This window comes from Pinus tabuliformis, chromosome 2_1, assembly GCF_031772625.1.
Source record: "Pinus tabuliformis cultivar Carrire ecotype Pingquan chromosome 2_1, CPIR1, whole genome shotgun sequence".
Lineage (NCBI taxonomy): Eukaryota > Viridiplantae > Streptophyta > Pinopsida > Pinales > Pinaceae > Pinus > Pinus tabuliformis.
The window spans coordinates 366967236-366980077 of record NC_142299.1 but is presented as its reverse complement, the minus strand read 5'-3'; positions in this window follow the sequence as shown (position 1 = coordinate 366980077).

Here is a 12842-nt window from a genome sequence, read left to right as displayed (position 1 = left end):
CCTCCAGATTTGCACAAATTCTTGAAGGAGCTTCTAAACCTACTGCTAGACCAAGTCCAGATGAATAGCCTGTGAGGGGAATGCATCAAGGGTTGATCGATAGGTTATCTTTCTGCAAGAAAATCATTGGAGTTTGTGTACTTGACAAAGCAAGACATGCTGCTGTGAAGGTTGGTAGGGATGCTCTACAACGAAGCTAAGGAAAACAATTTGGAGGGTGGTTGTAGCCGCTTCAACACTTGGTGACACACTGGTAGAAATCCAACTCTCTAAATGGACCTTGTTCGTGAAAACAAAGTCTAACACCTCCGAAGGTATTGTTTAGTTCTTAGTTCATCTTGGTTTCTACACTAGCTTGATTGAAATATGTAGCATCTGCCAAGCTCTCGGTCGATTGACACACATTCCAAGCCAAGGAAACATAGTTGTTTCGATTGGGGTTGAGGGGTATATTGATGCACAAGTAGTATAGTCATCAGAGTCTTATTTTCATCGCTGGTGTTGCTCCGCTACCAACAGGCCTGGAGAGTACCCCGGAGGAGTCACATAGGAACACAAGCATGGCTCCACTACCCGGGAGCTTGGTCAGTACCCTGTTAGAGTTACTTGCATCACCTCTATATGTAGGAAGCCTTTCTCTTATTCTGCCTCATTCATTTTTCATTTTTTGAAATTTTTTACTTTTCATTTTTTTCATTTTCATTTTTCATAATTGTGCGTAACACTTATTCATTTCAGAGGCGGAAGAGGGATCCCGAATTACTAAGAGTAGAAGAGGTTGTTCCAACAAAGAATTAGTTTATTGTATCTCTGACATTCCTGTTAAAGTTTTCCCCCTCACCCTACTCTACTTGACTGAGCTAGCAAGGGTTAACACAAAAACAACTAACTAGAGTAGGTGATACTAGTTAGCATGCAAGTGTTGTGTTTTCACCAAGGTTCACTTCGAACAATACGTATTTTCCTTCAACGTATCATGGACTAAAGGTAAGAAGTTCTTCATACAGAGGTAGGATGACAAATAACCAAGTAGTGATAGCAACACAAGCCCTCTTGTACTTTACCAGCTTGTTTCAAGAGTCATACATGGTTTCATGCAAAACTATCCTATGAACAAAAAAGTGAACTAACAAACAACAAAGCAAAGCAAGAGTAGAAGAAAAAGTGAAAGCAAAGAGAGTAAGAAAACAAGCAAGCAAACAAATAAACAAACAAAGCAAGTAAGCAAACAAGCATGCAAGCAAACTGACTGAAAGTAAACACTACTCCTACTCCTAAGCTAACAGTGCATGGGCCTGATCACTTGAAGTGATATTTCCAATGCAGCCAATGGTGTATTGGTTGGCCCATGTTGGTGAAGGCTTGGTCTACAAGTAATCCAGTTGTGTGAACCAGCAAGCAACAAAGATATAACAATGAAGACAACCACACTTCGTGTTTCAAAGTGCCCACAGGACATAAGTGAGTGCAAGTGCATGATGAGCAGTCCGTGGAATTAACATGGTGTTGTGCGACACTGGGTGCAGCTTTGAAGCATAAACACATTCTTGACTATGACATGCAAGAAAACGAAAGAAACATAGATAACTTGTGTTGTGCACATGTGCTTGCAATGTAAGATTCCTCCAATGCATGAGCGAGAGGATCATGCAGTTCGAGTGGAGGAAGGATAATATGTGTGTGAGATTGATCTTCAATGTATACAGATGAGGGATGAGGAGCCTTGGGTTATTGAACAATTTCCTGATTAGAAGTGAAAGTAACCCTAAGAGAGTGAGGGCTTGACATAACCATCAGCTTAGGCTGAAGTGCCTCCACAGTCTTGGTTGTTTCAATTTCATCGTCAAATAGATCATCATAGACCGGTGGCTTCAAAATATCAATTGTGATAGAGTCATGATTGCGATCAAATATGGAAACAAATGGATCATGACCGTCACGATCAGAATCATCAATAATTTCATCGGTATCCTCCTGATCTGATGAATCAAATAGAGGGGTAGATGAAAAGTGAACAAATTCATCCTCTATGTTTCCAGAACAGGCATATGAAAGATCAAGTGGATTTTCAATGAATAACTCATCCTCTCTGTCATCGAATGATGGACAAACATCTAGTGTGTCCCACGAGTGATCAAAAATGGGTGCATCTGTGGATGAAGATACACATGCGAAATCATGGATGGAAGGCTCACAAAAGATGTCGAGAAAGAACAGAGGGGGCTCAGATGGAAGGGAGTCATCCTTCACCGGTTGTTGATGCTCAAGCTCCCACTCATATTCTTCATGAATGATAGAGCATGTTGGTTGTGCAACACCTACTCTGTCAGTGGCTTGTTCCTCATTCACAACAAGTGTAGAGTCCGGAATGGAAGAGCATGTTAGGTTCCTATACCAATAGGAGTCACAATTTTGAATGAGTAAGGTTAAGCTTTGTAATATTGTACATATCTTTTCTTTTTGAAAATGTTTTCCATATTAAAAAATTAAAAAATGTAAAGAGGGTATGTCCTAAAAGAATAAACAAAGGACAAAAAGAATAAGAATAAGGTCCAAAAAAATGAAAACATATGAACCCCAAAGGACAAAAAGAGACCATGAAAGTGAGAAAGTTAGAATGCCACTACTATTTACTTGTTTGCATCATAAAATATTGTGTGCATATTGTTACTCATGCTACAATCCATGATATTCAAAATGTTTAAACTTGGCTATTTCATGTTTTAAATTTTATGTTTATAGTTAGAGAATAAAATTTGACCAAAAGGTGTAATCTTGGTAGATCATTAGATAGGTAGAGTAAATAAAAGGAGTTGATCAGTTTAATCTGAGCCCTTGGATGATATAAGGTTAGAATTAGATAGTTTATTTTGTAAAGAAAAGAAAAAGATTGATAAGGGTTTGCTAGCCTAAATTCACCCTAATAAAGTGAAGAAAAAATGGTAGGATGAGTAAATGGGTAAGTAGTAGAAAGGTTGCAGAAATATCATGTGATTATACAAAAGCACTTATGTCATTGTCTCAAATGCAATTTTCAAATATGCATAAGTAGTAAACAAAGCAAAAACAATGGTTCACAATATGGTTTATTTAACACCCCCTCATTCATTTCACCCCTTTACTTCACTAACTGCCCATAAATAAGTTCTAGTACTTAAAACCTACAAGTCAAAAAGGCTCAGAGCATTTCTCTGACTTTTGGAGGGACCAAACCCTAGACTTAATACTTATGGGGGACAAGTACCAGAACCCCCTTCATTTCCCCTCATTTTCCTAATAAAATAACACTTTCCTATGGTTGACATCATTTACGTGGGAAAAGTGGGAACCCCCATGTAAAATTCTATTTCACACAAAACCCACCAAAGTTTTTTATCCTAAGTGTAAATAAAAACGCACAATCGCATAGACTTAACTCCTTTTCCTTAAGAAAATCCACTCCGCCATAATTTTCATATTAATTAAACTAACTTGATTATATAAATTCCCCGAAAACCATTAAGCTTGTACCAAATTAAAACCATATATAGAATATCCCAACCCCTTAGTTTTAAATAAAATCTAATATAAACTACCCCTTATCCTGATATAATTTCACTTAATTTACCTAACCCTGGTAAAATTTAAGTTAATCCCGCATCGGCCTTGTCCGACTCCCTAATCTCTCATTAAAGCTCGGCCCTATCACTTAACCCTGGATTAGTCCCTAAACCAATCCTGAAACCACCATAGTTAAATCCCCAGGGCCCCCATCAATTTCCGTCATTTCCCATCGCACAACTTTGCCTCCCAACCACCGTTGGTCATCCCTTCCCCACATCCAACAACCCATAATCATATCGGCTACACCCGATTACTAAACAATAGCTGCCCGATAAAGTGTTTTTCCTCCCGACCCCCGATGCTACGTGTCAAACGAAGTATGGAATCAGGCGACCCCTCCCGAATACCAACCACACCACAAAAGCGGTGCGATCGCCCTCAAAAACTGCTTCCCCCATTTAACTGAAAAAACGTCACTATTCATCCGAAGGTGAACCTGCCAAAAAATTAACTGTTTTTTCTATAAAATCCGCGAAGCCCTCTTTTGCTCTTTTTTTTGTGCATTCTCTTTGTAAGATGTGTAAACCATTGCAACCACTGTAAACATTGAAATTACCCACAGACATCCAATTCAGCCCCAGAAGATGATGCGGACAACCAGCCAACCTTTTCAGACCATACGAGGACTATGCCAACTGCTGCAGCTATCGTGAACCAGCAATTTCAGAGCCAAATCACCCAATTCTAGGTATTTCACCACAAAATACCTCTTACCCCTGCAAAATTTCAAAATGTTTGGCTTGTGCAGTATTTTAAATTAAGAAATTAAGTAAAACACTGCCAACTTTAAGAAATTGTTTTCCTAAGCCCTCTAAAAGTCCCAAGAACCTTTGCTAAAACCCCTAAGCATAATTCAAATCCATAAATTATAGTTTCCCCTATTACTATGGTCATAAGATCCATTACCACTCCACACCTAGACCTAGACCACCTTCCCCTAGCTAACAGGGACTTCCAAATAAAAGATACCACTACCCTAGAGCCCTTGCTCAAAGTGCATTGTCAAAATAGGGAAAGATACCTTAAACATGCTGATGAGATTGACCTTTGGGAGTCAAATTTTCCCAGATACCAGTTCCACCAAGTTCACATCTTTCCAAAAATTGTTCATATGTGTTATGCATGCTACGTACCCAGCCATAGAACCATAATGTCTCACGACCAGAAGGTCCTATTCACTATCACAACTGAGTCCATTAATGAAATGTTGCATTTCCAACCAGTGCGAAACCTAACCCCACTCTCAGTTGGAGCCCTGTTGGACCAGTATCCCAAGCTAAGCCCTGCAAAATTGGTGCAGTTATTCCAAACCTTCATTAGAGAGGAAAAACACATCCCTAAGGACTCCCCTCCATATGTGTCAGTTATTTTCTCTCCATGGGGCTAGAACGTTGTAGCCATGATATCATGTGTTTTGGGTTACACCACAAGTGAGTACATTAATGAAATTATTCTTTCTTTCATGTCCATCTATACCCGAGGACAACCTCCTGCAACCATATATGACTTTGCCACATTCGTAGTTGATAGAATGCATGAGCAGTTCACAAGAATGGGAAATGAGAGGGTGTTCAAATACTCCTTTGTATTCTACCATCTATTTTTGTATTACCAATCAGAAAAGTTTCCTTTTACCCTCCAGAAGCTTGACACTAGGGGCCAACCCAGATCTGTTATTTTTTAGACCCCACTGTTCCATGAGTTTGGGTCACCATATACATACTTAGACTTTATAGATTCTTTTATGCATCCAGTCATGACCATGCTTACTAGGAATCCTCCACCTAGAATAAGCCCAGAGATAAAGAGAGTCCTCCAGCTTTCCAAGCAAACCAAAGTGGGTGATTGGTACCTTTACCAAAACCACATAGAAATCATAATATGGTTGCCTGCTAGCACCATATAAGTTTTCAAGATACCTCCCTATGAGGTTGTTTGCCTTAGAATATTACAGAAAAATCATCAATGAAGATGAATTCAACTTCGTCAATGCCAAGAAGAAGGCCTATTTCAAAATCAAAGATCAATTATGTCCCTTCATATGCAATTCCAGATAGGCAGGGAAAGAGGTAGACCTAATCCTACAAATAATGAAATTCCAAAGGAGTTTTGTATGGAGATATGACCCTTTAGAATTCATTACCAAGAAAAGACAAAAGGTTAAGCTAGGACCTTTCATCCACCACCCCATAACAAAAATGGAGGCATATGCCAATCAAACAGAAATGGTGGAAGGTACTTTAGTAGATAGGGACAACATGAGGGTAGATGGAAAATATTAGGGGCTAATGTTCGCCCAGTGGGCTAATTTTCCATGATTTTTCCACAAAAAAGATTCGCCAATTTCCAATTTTATAAAAGACGATTCGCCCAAATTTTAGAATATAAAATTATTTTACCTTAAAAATCGCCAACATTATGTAGAGACTATATATAAAATAATTATAAATTTGATTAATTTTACAAATATATCAATAAACATTTATAATTTGCATATTAGGGATTAGTGAGATTCGCCAATGTTTTAAACTTCAAGAAAATTTTCCATCCTTAAAATTTTCCTTGGTAGATGTAGAAAATACTCTGATTGATTTGGAAAGCAGCTTGACGAGAGCACTTTTATGCAGGGACCAAAAGAGAAAGAAAGAGCCATGAGTACCCCTCCAGTCATGCAGACTCCTCAGAATGAGGAGAAAATTCCAAAAAGAAATAGAGAGGGAGCTTCCACTTCAGGAATAGACACCTCTAATTTGCAACAAGAAACAAGCAAGAGGCAAAGGCTCAATCTGGCCTCTGAACAGGAATACATAGAAGAATCATCACAGGTTACCAACAAAGAGGTAGAAATAAGTAGGCCTACTAATACATCTGAAGGCATGCAAGAGCCTTCCACATCACAGACTTAGATGTTGGAAAGGTAGCTTAGTGTGGAAGTATCTTCCTTCAGTAGGCCTGCTGACAAAGACCAGGACATAAAATACAGCTACAAGGAAATCAAAGCAAGAAATGAGAGGCTTAAGGCCCAAACATATGCTCAGTACCAAAAGCTGACTCCCACAAATCAAACAACACTAATGTCTGCCTTTGACATTAAAGAGGGAAACCTGCTGATGTCTTTCATCGAACCTACAGCTCAGCAGCCTAAGACAACATCTGAATTCAAAAAGGTTGACTTTGAAGTGTTTTCAAGGGATATTCATCCCATAGGCCAGATTGAACTGCATAAACAGGTTGGAGAGATGATATACTCCACCCTAACAGGTACATCCATAGCTACTCATCAGCTACAAAACTCTTTAAACAACATCTCAACACAATTTCAGTTAGAGAAGGCCTCCTCACAGGCCAAGGATAGAAGGATCAAGTCCTTAGAGGACTTAGTGATTGAATTGGGACATGATCCCAAGGATATAAAAGCTACAGAGCAGCTTATAAAGAAGAAAAAATGATAATATGCTGCACTTAAGAGGCAATTAAAAATACCCCTGCTGCAACATCCTCAAACTCTAGAAGTCTTAGAGAGCCAAACCAGACATGAGGAGCTGATGGACTTGGTCCTAAAGCTGAATGATCAATTAAAGGATACAGAAAATGAGTTGGACGCTTTAATTCAATTGAAGTAAAGTGAATTGGCCACAACATCTAAAGATTTCATCCCTACGGTATCCATAATAGTCCCTTCTACACTGAAAGCTTCACTGGCACCTACAGCTCCACCTGCCACAGCATTGCCAGTCACAGCAGAATATACAACAATAGGTGCATCAGGAGAGAAAGTAGTAGAATTGGTTAAAGCCATGGAAGAGATGTCTATCCAGGCTATAGAAATGAACAGATTGAAAGAAAAGGTGGCAAGTTTGGAAACTAACTACAAACTTGCCCAGCTTAAGCAAAAGGAAGAAGCCCCTTCGGAAAACCCCTTAATCAAAGTCATAGAGAAATACTTAACACTGGAGAAACCCCTTCGGAAAACCAAGGAAATGTTGTGGGCTAATATCATTGACTCTATCAATGATATTTGGCCATCTATTCAATTTATTTTTGAGCAGACAGAATTAGTAAAGATAGGTAAAGAAGCTATCCAAAAGGTCAAAGAAGAATTAGGAGACATGCCTGAGGATGCCAATAGACTCATCCACTTCCTCAATAGCAAAAATAGGTATGAGCTCCATGAGATAGACATAGAAGATACAACTGAGACCATTTTGGAAACAAGGAAGGTCCTTTCTAAAAGGAACCTTATGCTTACTTTAGAAGAAAAGTTCCATAACATGCAAGTAGCCATTGATAGGTTCATTGCTAAATTCAAAATTTTGAGGGAAAAAGGTCTGCCCAGTCCTTTGGTTATCAATGAAAAACTCATGACACAGTTGGACTATGGTAATAGACTCAGACAGTTGGCTAAGGAACAAGCTAGCACTTCATCAATAAAATCCCTGCCAACAGGCAAAGTTTTGTACAACACATTTGAAAACTTGTTTTTCCTTGAGCATGAGATAAAACATTTATTCCTCACCAAGCCCAATTTTTCCAAGTATACTGAAGCTGATGAGATCTATAGGAGGATGATGAATGTCAAATTACCTGAGGCAGAATGGTGGGAAAAGATGACTGATTTACTGTGAGAAATTTACAGTAAAAAGTCACTGTACAGTAAAAATTGAGAGCAGCCAGGTAAACAGATGAAAAAAGGGCAGCATGGTCAAAGAGTATTAGGGTTAAAGAGTATCAGGTGAAAGATAAAAGTTGAAGAATATTCCAGCGTGAAACACCACAACTGCAAGCCAACATAAAGGGCTACAAATCCAACCATAAAAGCTAGCAGTACCACATAAAAAGGGACAACATGAAATAGTTCATTAGTTGTCTCTATCTTCTTGCAAGAAGATATTTGTATTTCCTAGATTAAGTCTCAAATTAGTTTGAGATATTTTGTAATAATTTTTTGTATAAATACTTCATAAATCGAAGTATGTAGGGTGGATTCTTAGACATTTATATAGAATTTCTTGATCAAAGACTGTAAGTTATTGTATCACTGTTTGGACCAGCAAGTTGGATTAATGAATAAAGCTAAGACATTTCACAGGATTCATGTGTAGTGCGAATTACAGATAAGTATTTCCTCTTGTGTTGTTATCTTTCTTTAAAAGTTTTTCCATAATCTTTAATGTATCTGAAATCTGAATTCTATAATATGGAATGATATCTTAGAATTTGCTTCATTCCACTCAGTTTTAACTATTATGCACTTCAATGTTTTCTGCTAATTATCTAAGTTAAGGAATTCTTGATTGCTCCTTAGTTTAGGTAGTTTCCCTCTAATCTATAGTAAAGGATTCTTAATTTCCCTTTACTCATGATTATCCTCTGTTCTTCATTTTAATCCCAGTCTGAGAATTCTTAAGTGCTCCCTCACCTTGGTTAAGATCATTTCACCCATCCGACCTAAAGATCTGTACTTCACTCTGCTAGTTTTCCCTTTGAACACTCACTTTAATGAGTTAATCCTAGTTCTGTTGTCTTTATTTGACTCCATAGTCCAATGGTTTAGAGACTTCATTCTATCCATCTATTTAAGGATTCCACCATCCAACCTTCAATACAAATCAAAACCCCCTGAACTTTAATAACTAGCCGAAAATCCTAGCAAACAAAGCTAAATGATATAGAGAGAGCCCTCTCTGAGTCATAGGTTGGCTAGAGCCTATACTTAAAATATTGGTTTGTGGTTACCTCGGTCTTTTCCTTCTTCTCATAACTTATAGGGGAAAATTCTGAGTGATAACATAGTGACGACGATACTGGGAAAACAAACCCTCAGTACTAATAAATCTTAGGGGAAAATTCTGAGTGATAATGTAGTGACGACGATACTGGGAAAACAAACCCTCAGTCCTAATAAATCTTTAAGAAAATTTTCAATCTGTATTTTGAGCCTCTTAAAGTAATTTATTAGAAGTTATTTCAAAAATCTCATAAAAGAAAACAATTAGAAAAATTTTGAAATTCTAGCTTCAAGGAGAACTCATTATACTAGGGCTAACCCAGATCCAAACCCTGCCTGACTAGTTGATAATCCCAACTTGATTTCAAGAAAATCCAAAAAAGAAGAAAGTTTAGCTAGTCACACACCCTTAGTTGAAGCTAATTCATGTCCTTATGAGTGGTTGTTTTTATAAGATCTTCCCTTTGATGAGCAATTTTATTTGTCATTATTTAAAGAAAAGTCTAAAAGTGAAATATACGATACTGTTCTAGACCCTGATTTCATTGCAAACCTTGAAGTCCAAAAGGCCAACCAGTCAATTGATGAATACATTCTGAATTCTCCACAATCATCCCTTAGTACTCCTAACATCCCTGAGCTTTCTGAGCAATTGTCCACTACTCTTAGTTCACCATTGTTCCCTTCAACTTTTGAAGTCCATTCTCCACCACCATGTATACCTTCACTCCTTCACCAACCTAACATTCCTCATTCACCATCTACTAGTTCTGGTCCATCCTCCACTACTACATCATCTTCCTATACCTCAACCCCACATCTTAACCGCCCCCAACTTACAGCCATGGCTAATAGATAAGCTCCTCTTGTTTCACCTGCCCCACTTGGTGTTATGCCAATAGAATACCAAAGCAAAATTGTTCAATTTTATGGCATAAGACCCTAAACTACATAGCACCATGTCAATAAGATGACAAATTACTTTGAATTACATGAAATTGATATTGGGGATGTTCAAATGAGACTATTTTCTCAGACTTTAGTTGGTGATGTTAGAAAATGGTTTAGAGGGTTACCTGCTAATAGTATTGACAATTTAGATGTGTTTTATCAACAATTTTTAAATACATGGGAAAAGAAAAAGAACCCCTTACAGATCCTTTCAGAGTATGAAAATATTAGGAGAGGACCCAATGAAACTGTACAATATTACTGCACTAGATTCAATAATATATACAATGCAATTCCAGTTAACCTTAGACCCCTTGTTATCGGGAAATCTAGTCTCTATGCAGAGCTGCTAGTCCCACTAAGACTGGTAGCTATCTTAGAAACAAACAAACTAAAACTACGTTCGTTTTCCTTTATGAGAAGTAGATAAGAGGGGAACAAAGGGGACCAACCTCTATCTTGCGCTTGGTTCCTTGCTTGATTCCTCTCCCTTCTGATAGATCTTTGCCACTCGCTTCCTCGTCTACCCAGCTTCAAAAAGCACCCGTGGAATCAAATCAGCATAACACTATCCAAGAACAGAGATCTACTATCATAAACAATATAGGACCAGATGTATATTGACCACACAAATGCATATATCATCAATCATACAAGAATGTGGAGGAAAACTTGAATAGATTTATTAATATCAAGAATATCAAAGAGGATTACAACCAATTGTTCTGACCCAGCGTCATCCTCTCAGCAAGAAAGCCCTTCTTCACCTCATGAAAATCTTAGATCACCCAACACTATGATGTTACACCAAGAAACCAGCAGCACTTCCTTACAAGATACAAAATTCCAGCCTCTGGATCTCTGGGATGAGGGATCCATATATAGATGTTTGCAAGGGGGGTGAGTCAACTTCTGAGATTTGATTAGTGTCCTCTCTCTGATAGTTCTTGATTCCACTTGGAGATTGATGATCTCTTACTCATCCCTGGGTGAATGTAGAGAGGCAAGTGTCACAGGAGAAGTTTCTGGAAGATTCCATGATCCTCCACCTCGCAAATTGACTCTGCCATTTGTCCACTCTCACCCATCGCACCCCATAGAAGGGCTTTTCAGTATGCATTGCACCTCCCGTGTGCATTTAGGTGGGATGCAGCGCACTTTGACCGTGGAGTAGGTGAGATGGTCCATTTTTGACCAGTTCTGAGTAGTTTTTCATGGAGAACTTCTGGGAGATGATGTAATCAATTGACCTTGTTCTTTTAGGGGTTGGAACAACACTTTTAGGGACTTAGGAGCCCTTGGTTTATGGACATGTTTGATTGGGGTTGGAGTTCCCAAAAATGTCTATAACAGTTGCCCCCTAAATCATGAGGTCGTTAATCTTTTGATGTCAGGTGAAATGCTTTATCATGAGAATCCGAAGTTTTTTCGAGCTGGAAGGCGACCTGTAATAAGATACAATACAATACATTATCTTCATAATATTTTCATGATCTAGCTGAGGCAGACATTCCCAAGCTCAGCTTTATAAATTCATTTTCATGTACATAATACAGACAATCGTTTGTGTGCAGACTGATGATTCTGGTAGAGCCATCATCCCTTAGATTGGATGATTATCTATGCAACAATGATGTACATTTGATGTCTTTATTTTCCTGAATACATATCGCAGCCCAGATGGATGAAACTAGATCTGGGGTCATCAATCTCGTTCGATCTTCACTCAAAGTACAAGTCGATCCATGTGAGAGATGTTCTGGAGTTGAACATGGAAAGACATCGCTTGATTACCAGCCAATGATGTAAGTTGTTAACAGGCGCGAGAGGAATCACCGATAATGATGATGACCCTCAAGGTACTATAGTACAATTCACGTGGTGGGAATAAGGGACTTAGTGTCGAACACCACGCAAAATCTTTCGGTCGAAGGCCATTGATGTAAACCTATCGCCGGAAGTGAGAAACTTGCCATTGAGGCATGCAAGCTTCAAAGTACTGAAAGGGTTGTTCCTAGATCAACTTCTTGGATAATGAGCTGATGTTGACAAGAAGTTATCCGTCATAGGAGGGCCTTAGTGAATCCCACATCTATGGCACAGAACGGAGCAAATGATTTTAATGGAGGTGAAAACGATCTGATGACATGAGGTTCAGGGTGGCGGTCATGAAAGAATGGAGTGTGAATGTATTGTAGTGGATGAGACACAGGTGAATTCTCTGAGCGACTTCTCTTGAACATATCGGCGACACTGACATGATGGATTGGTAGTGTTAACCCAAAATTGTGATGGTGTGATGGACCAATGGTGATATGACTAGTGAACGGAACAACCCAACCCGACTCGGATGCGGAGCGAAAGTGTCATGTTCAAGAGCGACTTGCTACCAATAAAGTTTCTTCAAGTTTTCTTCCCAATTTTTCCCCAGTCATTGCTGACCAGTACCTCTTTATTTTTTTCAAGCTTGAGGAGGATAACATATGCTTGTTCTATAGTTTTCCCTTCGGGCAAACCCATTGCTATGTTTTAACGAGCCTAGCGATAGTGAAACTTGTTC